Below are 10,792 nucleotides of genomic sequence, written 5' to 3'. Positions count from 1 at the left end.
CGCTGCATTGAGGCTTCATTCTATTACGCTCCATTTAGTTATACAAACACTATAAGAACATATTTAACATAGTTTGCTCACAGCGTTTACCTACCTTTCACGCAAGTAGCCGGTTCGGCAGACTCCATCGTGGCGACCTCGCGCAGTGGCGTTCACTGTACGTATTCGGTAAAGAGATAGCGACTGTAAACGATTGTGTGCTTTCAGTTGGCCCAAGATTATTATTTAGACAGTAAGAAACTTCTCTTGTTGCGAAAGTACTTACAGAAATGTCCGGGAAAGCTCGCGCGTGGTGTTTTCAGTGAGCTCTGACAGCAAAACCTATGAGGAGCGCGCCACGTGATCCCTCATACTACGCCAGCGAGGCGCTTCCGATAGAGGGCGACTCCGTAACTCCTCGCCGCCAATAGAGCACTGTATCCAGGGGCCGAATCTTATAACGGTTCGGAATACGAACCGTTCGCTTCGCCACTTAAGTCACTTGATGTGCCACTCCCAAGCCGGCGGTGCAAGAAGGGGAGGACGCGACCAATAGATGAGAGGGTGCCACCTCTGAAGTGTACGTCACTATATGACGAGCTAATCGAGGAATTGCAGAATGTTTCTGCTTGCTAAACAAATGTAAAATATAAATTAAATATTATACGCCAAGTTTTGACGTATAAACTTGTGGTGCCGGGCGTTTACGCAATGCAGAAGTAATTTATTAATGTCATTCTTTTTCATTCTCAGCCCACAGACGGTATCGTAAGCGTAAATGAGTTGGCCACGGAGTGGGCAGAGCGCAGCGCTATGTCGTCTGCTACCAGGAGCTCGCACGATGCATGCAACAGGAACGCACTACCAGCACTTCTCAAATAGATAGCGCGACAAAACCGTGAACTGGTTCTTAGCGACACCTTTACTAGCCGACTATATCAGTTTTCCTTCTTTTTTCGCCCTTCGTCATCGGCTCGGACATGACTCGCTCGCCGCCGCGCTGCCGCTATCCCTGCGATCTGCCCCACGGCGCGTCGCGTGATAGAAGCAATGGAACTTAAATCGAACATTGCGATACAGGCCCTGCGTTTCCTGCGCGAAGTCAAATCGAAGAGTGTGGTGCTGACGGTGCGCGCTGTGCCGTGAAATTGAGAAACAAAGTATGGCACTCCCGAAATAGAGAAAGAAGGGCAGCCAAATAAGAGAGCTCTACAATACCTTCCCGTCCTGACTGTATAGTTTTATCAGCCGAACGAAGGAAGCGCTGAACCAGCCTAGGTTGAACCCTTCTGACTGCTGAACGGCGATCTGCTCGCTATTCACACTGGCGATAGCACTGGGAATTCGATCTCACCGTGCAAATATCTCCTTGGCATTGACTTTGAAGCTGAGGTCACGGGAAAGCTGACCCAGCCCTTCAACGGGCCAACACAGTAATTGCGAGAGCAACTTTGTGGACAATGTCGGCAGCAGAGATCTAGGCAATTCCGACGAATGCTTCGCGTCCGACTGAGCTCTGGGAGCTGCAGGCCGGCGGCAATGAACCCCAGCGCGCAATATTCCTTCCTCTGCGTGGAATGGCCACTCGTACGCTTGCACCCGAGTCTCCTCCATTTGATAGCGTAGCCTGCAAAAGGTCTACTTAGAAAGCCAGCAAGGGCGGTGCAACTCATTATCCGTCACTTCTTCGAAAGCGTATCGCATTTCCAGCCGTGGTCGACACCGAAAGAGCAACGCCAAGCAGACGACGAAGGCAAGTAATAGCCTCCGAAGCAACCAACGCACGCGCGCGCGACGCCCGCGTGTCTCCGGGGACGCGCGACCGGCGCGCACGGCCAGGGTCACAAGCCAACAGCCCAGCCACAGCAACGGAACCCAAAGCGGACTACCCCTTCGCCGGTTCCTACGACCGGTTCGCTTTGAAGATGATTGACAGATGCGTGACGTATTCGAAAATTGCGATACCGCCCCGCTGCCTCTGACGACCTGTGACGTAATCAAAATTTTGGCCAATCAGGTGAGGCCAAAGGAACGGTTTCCCAACCGAACAGATTCGGCCCCAGCGTGCGAAAAGTAGACGTGGTACGATTCGGTACCGGACGCCGTATTGGACGTCGAATCATACCGTGTCTCCTACTTCTTAGCAGTGGCCGCGGAAAAAATCATTCAAAATTCTACACCTCATAGTGAACGCACACCTCAATTTTGCGAATTTTTTGGAAAAGAAAGTGCGATCATTATAGTATTGCGAGTAAATATGGCGTATTTGCCATTTGTGAGAGAAATCACCGAAGCGAGGAAGGATAGTATTTATTTCAGATACTTCGACGTCGCTATCACAGCATGTCAGGTAGCAAAGCATCACCAGAAATGGCCACGGGAAACCGCCAATATGAATGTGCACTACAATAAATGTGCACAGCCCGCAAAAAACACAGCTGCCCTTTCTATGGCTCTGTACAACTGAGATTGCACATCATCATGAAGCAAACTTTGGAATAAAAATTTCAGCCTGTGCTACGATATGGCGTCGAAAGATTTTTAAAAAAGTTTAATTCTGGGGCTTTATGTGCCAAAGCCACAATATGATTATGAGCTAGGCACATCGTAGTGCGAGACTCCGTATTAATTTTGACAACCTGAAGTTATTTAACGTGAACTAAATATAATTACACAAGCGTTTTTGCATTTCGCTCCTAATGCGGCCACCACTGCCAGGACTGAACCCCGAACCTCAGGCTCAGCAGCGCAACGTTAGCTTCCAAAGGTATCAAAAGAGTTCACACACGTAAAAATGCACTCGAGGACATCGTGATGCAGGTGCACTCTTAGGCAAAGTTACACCCTTTGGCTTGCCCCTTCTGCCACACAACAATAATCATTATCTGCCTTGATGCGTTTCCTTTCTTTAACGCTGCGAGCCCGCTACTTTCCAGTAACAAACGGCACGCGCGTTATCAGCATAGAACAGTTTACACCCTTTGGAGTGCCCCTTCTGATAACACGCGTGCCGTTCGTTACTGGGAAGTTCCGGGCTCGCAGCGTTAAAGAAAGGAAACGCATCAAGGCCGATAACGATTATTGTTGTGTGGCAGAAGGGGCAAGCCAAAGGGTGTAACTTCGCCTAAGAGTGTGAAACAACCCTACTGCGAATACACACTCTTAAAACGGTTGCACCCTTTGGGGTGTATATTTGTCCCACAACAATAATCGTCATCTGCCTTGCTTGCGTTTCCTTTCCTGAAAACTCGGCGCTCGCTACTTTCCTGTCGAGAATGCTGCGTCACACTGATAAGGCGCATGCCGTTCGTGACTGGTAAGTACCGGGCTCGCAGCGTTAAAGAAAGGAAACGCGGGCAGCACGGATGACGATTATTGTTGTGGGACAAGATACGCCCCAAAGGGTGTAAATTTTTCTAAGGGTGCACTCTAGGAAGTTTACACCCTTTGGAGTGCCCCTCCTGCCACACAACGATAATCGTCATCTGCCTTGATGCGTTTCCTTTAACGCTGCGAGCCCGGTACTTTCCAGTAACGAACGGCACGTGCGTTATCAGCATGATAGCATTTCCTGTCATCAATGCTATCCGTGCTTCCAGCTTACACTCTAAGAACAGTTTACACCCTTTGGCTTGCCCCTTCTGCCACACAAAAATAATCGTCATCTGCCTTGATGCGTTTCCTTTCTTTATCGCTGCAAGCCCGGAACTTTCCAGTGACGAACGGCACGCGCGTTATCAGAAGAGTCACTCCAAAGGGTGTAAACTGTTCTATGCTGATAACGCGCGTGTCGTACGTTACTGGGGCCTGCGCGTGCTAGTAGTATATCTTGATGTCTAGGCTGTGTGTAAGTCGTACTTTCCGAATTTTCTGACGCATTTTAAGATTAGCTGTCCGCTTTCGCGGACAAGGCTGGAGTCAGGGTGGTCCGTGAGTTGGGGCAACATAACCTCCATCCAGTTTGGGACCGCTCTGCTTCCAGTTTTGATCCCTCCACTGCCCCTTGGATACCCTGCCGCCTCCTTGATTATAATCTAATGCTCTCCTGAGGCCTCTGTTTGCCGGTTACATGTGCCCTCCTGTAGCAGTACTTGTAAATGAATCCGATCTATCGTCGCAACGAAAAAAGCGCCCCGCGACTTCTACAACACCAGTCAGAACCTTGCCAGCATGGCTTCCATGTCTAGAGCGACTGCCTACCGTCGCGTCAGCCAAGCCGTGCAGGCTGATGTGCGCGCAATATTGGCAGCTGCTGGCGAACATATTAACGCAAGGAATCTTCCTGCTGGTGTCGCTGCCACCTCCTTTCGGCCAGTGCAAGTTCGCGAATCATATCCGAACCTTTCGCTCGGCCAAGTTGCGAGGGGCAGCTATTGCGGCGGTGCGCAGGAATTTTGCAATGTGGACTAGTCTGGTGACAGCATACATAACAATCACAGTTTTCCCGTGGATTAAAACACGTTGGCGGGCTAGTTGGTTAGAATCCATGGTAGAGTGGTATAAGCGCGACTGTACGAGGACGTAGGAAGAAACAGACAGACACAGCGCTGCACTTTCAACTGTAGATGTTATTTTCGCACACATTGATAAATATTTACCGTACGAGCGGAAACAAACGCAACAGCAAAAAAAGAACATTCAGTGGTGAGTTTCAATAAACCATTGACGTGTGCAAGGCATGGGGAAAGTATGTACTGTAGTGGTCACAAAGATAAACCGAGGAATCGTATCTCCTTTTCAGATAGCGATACCGAAGGCTTACCTACGCAGTTTTCCTCTAATTTTCCAATCTCGTAGGCCTCCACAATCTCCCTCGTCATCCTGCTATGAGCCCAATACAGAATGGAAGTACTTTCAAACATGGGCTTGCAGGTATAATCTCAGTGAATACCCAAATGACCTGAGATTACCATAGTGACGTTATATCGATGCTCTTTTAATCTCTCATTGATGCATCTGCGGGTTTGACCAACATACCTTCTTCCGCATGAAAGTGGAATGGCATAGACAACGTTACGAGTACAGGTTACAAATTGTTTGCGGTGTTGAGTAGAACATGCGTGCCATTTTTTATTCAGGTTAACACAGAGAATAACAAAAGGCACGCATGCTCTACTGCCAGGACAGTCATCCACTCTAAATTGTTTTGTCATTTATGCTGTGGTAGCAATTAAACCGGTATCATACTCATAAGTTAATTAAACCATTTTGTACACCTTTGCTTGGGGACCACTGGTCGCACCATATAGAGTCTTCAGCCAGGCACACTTAAACTTGCTCTTCCTTTTACTTAGCTGTTCTGTTTGAGTTCTGATCAACAAACAGTTTGTTGCCTGTGAATTTTATGGCTCTTGAGGATGTGAAACTTTATGACATGCTTAGTGCACCGTTTTTGTAGATCTTTCATACCATGCTTCACTTTGAACGTCGGCTTGACGATCCAAGTCTGCAGGCTCAGGCCTTCACTTTATGCGCACTGTGGAGCATTGTGCTAATCTTTAACTTCACCTACAGCTCCTGACTTAGGAACTAGTTATTTTGACCTAACTTTTCCATTTTCTGAACTGGCAGCAATGACAGTATCTGCTTAAGACTGTCAGATTGCTGGAAGCTTCATCCACAGGCTCAGCAAATTACAGTACACTATTACATTTCCTTCAAGGTTTCTAAACTGGCCTTTTAAGACAGCCGCTCCAACATAAGAATTTCGCTCTGCAAGGTTGTTATCAAACTGGTGCACAATGTTTGTAATGCAACTTTACAGGACTATGTAAAGCTAATTATTCTCCTGCAGCTTCTTAATTGTCTCACCAGCCGTGAAATAATGCCTCTGTGCTGGCACATAGCGTTTTCTTTCTTTTTATGTGTATTTTGCATTGAGGTGAAGCATAACCAGTGGCCTCTTTCTGTTTCAGCTGTACTGTACAGACCAGCATCTATGCCATTCTAGAGAAGGCAGGTAGAAGCACAAGTTCCTGGTATGTCTTTACATGTGATTGCAGTTTAATGTTGCTTTGTACCACACTTGTGCACTGGAGCACTGCATATTAAGATTAAGATGCATTGTACAGATCTTACAAGAAAGAGTATATTCTGTAAGTGTCCACTGTGTGGACACTTACAGAATACCCCCTTGCCCCACCATCCCAGCTTCTGCACCTTTCGTAAAAAAATTAAGACCACTTACAGGCTACTGAGGCTTTTTTGAACGAATATCAGCGTAAGACATAACAGGACGTGACACAAATGCTTTGTGTGTCATGCATGCAGTTTATTGGCACATTAAATGTTTTCAGGTCTCAGCTAGTATATTTAAATTTTTGTCTGCTTGTGCATTCTGCTATCAAAGAGAGTGTAAGCCATGCTGCCTTTGTTGTTTCAGATGCTTTGCACAGGTTTGTAGCTACTCACGCTGAAGCTCCAAGGTTATACACAGACATGCAAACTCAAGGTTAGTCATCTCTGTGATATACATCTTTGTGCAGCTGTGATTCACTGTCCCTAGTATTACTTTTTGTACATTTATTACACTATGGTCATGTGGAGCATAACCTATGGTCTGTTCTACATTCAAGTTCAGCCGACAGGCCAGTATCCACATCTCTTGCTGAAGCTACAAGGTCACGCACAAATCCACATGTGCTCGGTGTGTAATTCATATACAATGTTATGTTCTTTATGCAGGTGGAGTTTAATCCATGGTGTTTTTGTTTTAGGTGCTTTGCACAGGTCGGAAGCTGCTGGCTCATTCACGGAATTGCAAACTCGGGGTATGTCATTTATGGGATATGCATCATTATGTTGCTGTCTGTCATTATTTCCACTTTATTATTTTTTTTACATTTATTAGCTATGGTCAAATGCCTGTGGTCTGTTTTATGTTCAGGCTCATCATACACGCCAGTATCCACACCCCTTGCTCGAGCTACAAGGCCACACACAGAACCACATGTGCTTGGTATGCCATTCTGATGTCGCATTGCTATGTTTGTTATGGTGCTGTAGTTCTTGATAGTTCTTTTAATGCAATTAAGATTCTTTGCCTACTTCAGGCATTTTGAGCCTATTTATCTAACTGTCTTACATCTTTGTTTCAGGTGGTTTATGCAGGCCTGCTTCGACACATGCTGAAGTTGCCAGCTTCACAGAGTTGCAACCTCTTGGTATGTCCCGCATGCAATATAAATCTTTATGCTGGCTTTGTTCAGTGATTATAATTTTCTGATTGTCATTCTGATGTCGCATTGCTATGTTTGTTATGGTGCTGTAGTTCTTGATAGTTCTTTTAATGCAATTAAGATTCTTTGCCTACTTCAGGCATTTTGAGCCTATTTATCTAACTGTCTTACATCTTTGTTTCAGGTGGTTTATGCAGGCCTGCTTCGACACATGCTGAAGTTGCCAGCTTCACAGAGTTGCAACCTCTTGGTATGTCCCGCATGCAATATAAATCTTTATGCTGGCTTTGTTCAGTGATTATAATTTTTTTTGACATTTAATGCACTGCAGTCAGGCAGAGCATAACCTGTGGTGTCGTTTATGTTCAGATTCATCGTACAGGCCGGTATCCACATATCCGACTGGAGCTACAAGGTCACACGCAGATCCACAAGTGCTTGGTATGTCATCTACCTTCTATTAATCATTATAGTTAATAGGGTTCAGTGATGGGTTTTAGTGTTGCTAAGGCGAAATTTTCAGTATTTTATCTGTGAAGACTGATTTGTCTTGCTTTCTCATTTAATATTTACTTGAGACAAGTTATTTTTTGTATTCTATATGTACCATTCGCATTCGTGATAGTCCATTAGCACTAACTTATATTGTTGTTCATTGTAACATATTGGAAACAGAAGGTGGTGCCCTTAGCACTAAATCAGCTTTGTTCTTTGGTTATCTTGCAGCTTCATGACAGAATAATGGCAGAACCCATCTCATGATGACTGTTGATGTAATGTGATTAGCATTCAAGCAATATAGCCGCACACCACATTGCTGAAGCCATATTCATTTAAAAAATCTACAGTGGCCATTCTGAGACTATCGTTGCTTTGGCTATAGGCGACATATGGTGTCTCCGGTATCAGCTCACTTTCTTATAGCACTCGCTTGGCGAGGTTGCCCGTGTGCATGACGGCATAACGAAGACTGTGTGACGAAGATGTAATGATAAAGTATGACGTCTGTGGAACAACGAAGGTATTATGACGACAACGCCATGGCGACAAGGAGATGCCAATTTTGAAACGATGACTATGGTATAATCACGACAATGTGACGACTACAGCATGAGGACAATGGGATGATGCAAGTGCATGGCGACGACTCTGATGAAGGTACGTAAACAACTGCATGACAACGATGGCCAAGACAATAAGATGACATGTTTGAAGTGATGACAATGGAAAACAGTGCGATGACAATGGTGTGCTGATTGATAACCATGGGATTACGATGGCGTAGTGATGATGGCACAGTGAGAGTCTGATGATGTTAGAATGAAGAAGGTGGAACGACCATTACGGCTTCACGACGGCAGTATGACAATTGAAGTGTCCAATCATTCAGTCATGGAGATAGCCAACTTTTTTGTCGGTCAAGGCAACTGACTGCGGGCTGACACGAAAAATTTTAATTCTGGCTTTTTACGTGCCTCTAGGAAGATATGATTATGAGCCAGGCACACCGTAATGGGGGGCTCGAGAATTGGACCACCTGGGGTTCTTCAGCATGCACCCAGTGCAGGGCACATGAGCATGTTTGCATTCTGCCCCCATCAGAATGTGCATGCGACAGCCAGGAATTGAACCTGCGAGCTCAAGCTTCGCAGCACAACCCCATAGCCTCTAAGCCGCTGCAGCAAGAAGTGAGCTGACTCATGAAAGCCCTTTGCAATGCACAGTGATCCATAGTTTCCTTGACCGAAAAAGAAATTGGCTATCTCCGTGACAAAGAGATTAGATGCTCGCTTCGTTTTTATTAAGGACACATGTCTGGTTTTTAGGTGCATTTTTTTTGGTACCTTCTTTTTGATTTTCTAAACCGTGTATATTGCGATTGCAGAGTAGCAGCCAGTGCTTAGTCCTATTCTCTCTTTCTTGTCCCGTTCGTCACTCCGCTTTTCTATCATGAAGCCATACTAACAAGCACAGGTTCAAAATTTCTCGCAATATTGCTGGCTGTCCAGTCATTAATGTATCTGCACTTTATTTTTCAGCTTGCATTCACATGTTCCCTGTTGAATGCTGTAGTGTAAATGATAAGCAGCAAGTTCTTACAGCTCCATCTTTTAAGCTTGTGTAATTGAACAGCATGTTTCTTTCACTTGTGCTATGTACCTGTGTAAATTGAAATGAAAACAGCAAAGTGCATAGCTTCTACACAGTTTGCCTCACCTAGCTTTCGCTTCACGATAGTGGTGTGAGCATGAGTATTTATTAGCCAACCTTATGGCGCAGCTATGCAGCATGTAAGAAAAGCTTTCGTATGTTGCCGCTGGCACACTACCTTTTCTCAATGTCATCATGATGGAGTGACACTGCCATGAGTCAGTGGTGCAGTTTATCGCTTCTTCTTCCTTTAGGAGCGCGCCCTATCATTCGAGCTATGACGGTTGCTAGCGTGGACACGGTGACTTAGAAAAGCATTTGTCCGTGGTGTGGCTGCAGCGTTGCACAAACCGTGAATCCTAACTCACACTGTTATCACAAGGCCAGTGCTAGGTGACGAAAACTATAAAGAAGGCATGTATTCTGCTGTTTACATTCCAATTATGGCTGATAGTACGTTTAGTAGTGCTCATCACTGTTTCTTTTTTCCAATTGTTGCCACATCAACTACGATATGTACACGAAAATAGGTTGACTACTGACATACTTGACCCCTATATATTAAACTCACAGAAAAAATTTTAAAATATGATTTGAATATAGGTAAACCTATATCTTTCTAGAAAAATGAAACACTTTGATCATGACGGACCTTTATTTACCGCTCGGCTACTAAATCTCGTTAGTTGATGCCACAAGCTGTAACCTCGTCTGAACTGGCAGAGAAGACAACCTCGCTAGATGCTTTGCAGGCATCTTTGGCATCCCAAATGACGTTCGTGCACCGTTAAGCGCATTAAATATGCAGCATTCTTTAAAGCCAGTTTTAATAATCTCCAGACTGGCCTTACGGCAGGCATAATGGTAGAACTCAGCTTGGTACTCTGGCTAGCTGTGTTCACAAATATGGTCGATAGCCAATTTTGGGCAACAGTTTCGAAAAAAAAAAAAAAAGGTCTACTTATATTCGAATAAATGCGGTAATTTTTCATCTTGCAAATAGTGATGAAATGAAAATTTACATAATACTAATGCCATTAATTTTTTTTTCTTTTTTTTGTAGCCTTCATGGAAAGGGTCTTACAGATACTTAATGGTATTAAGCAGACCCAGCAGGCCCATTCACAATGCCTTAATGAGCTGCTCAGCAATGCCAACAGTGCACCTTCACAACCTTGTGACCTCCCTGATTTGCCTTTTTCGGATGCGACAGACATGCTCGACTTTGACAAAAAGCTTGAGACAGACAGACAAGCTCTACATCAGATGGTAAGTTCTCTGCTTCGTCTATTCTTGTAATTTTGCCAATTTTATGGCTGTAAGCACGTTTTAATTAGTACTCCACTTCCTAATCATGTTGCTTGATGGCCTAGGCTCAGTGTGAAATTGGCTGTCTTGTAACTACAGTGGGCTGTAGTTACAAGACAGAAATTGATACTGATGTTACTTATGACACTAAGTCTCATTGATGACATGCTGTAGGA

At 45.0% G+C, this 10,792-nt stretch overlaps 1 long non-coding RNA gene across 1 annotated transcript; it reads left to right on the top strand.

The window, feature by feature from the left end:
- The first annotated feature begins 5,866 nt into the window (after positions 1-5,866).
- Positions 5,867-10,792, top strand: LOC139055894 (uncharacterized). Its single transcript, XR_011511978.1, has 3 exons — positions 5,867-7,407; positions 7,527-8,315; positions 10,372-10,792. It is a non-coding gene; the product is annotated as an uncharacterized lncRNA (long non-coding RNA).

The sequence above is a fragment of the Dermacentor albipictus genome, chromosome 2, assembly GCF_038994185.2.
Source record: "Dermacentor albipictus isolate Rhodes 1998 colony chromosome 2, USDA_Dalb.pri_finalv2, whole genome shotgun sequence".
Classification (NCBI taxonomy): Eukaryota; Metazoa; Arthropoda; class Arachnida; order Ixodida; family Ixodidae; genus Dermacentor; species Dermacentor albipictus.
This window is presented reverse-complemented; position numbering and strand designations above follow the sequence as displayed.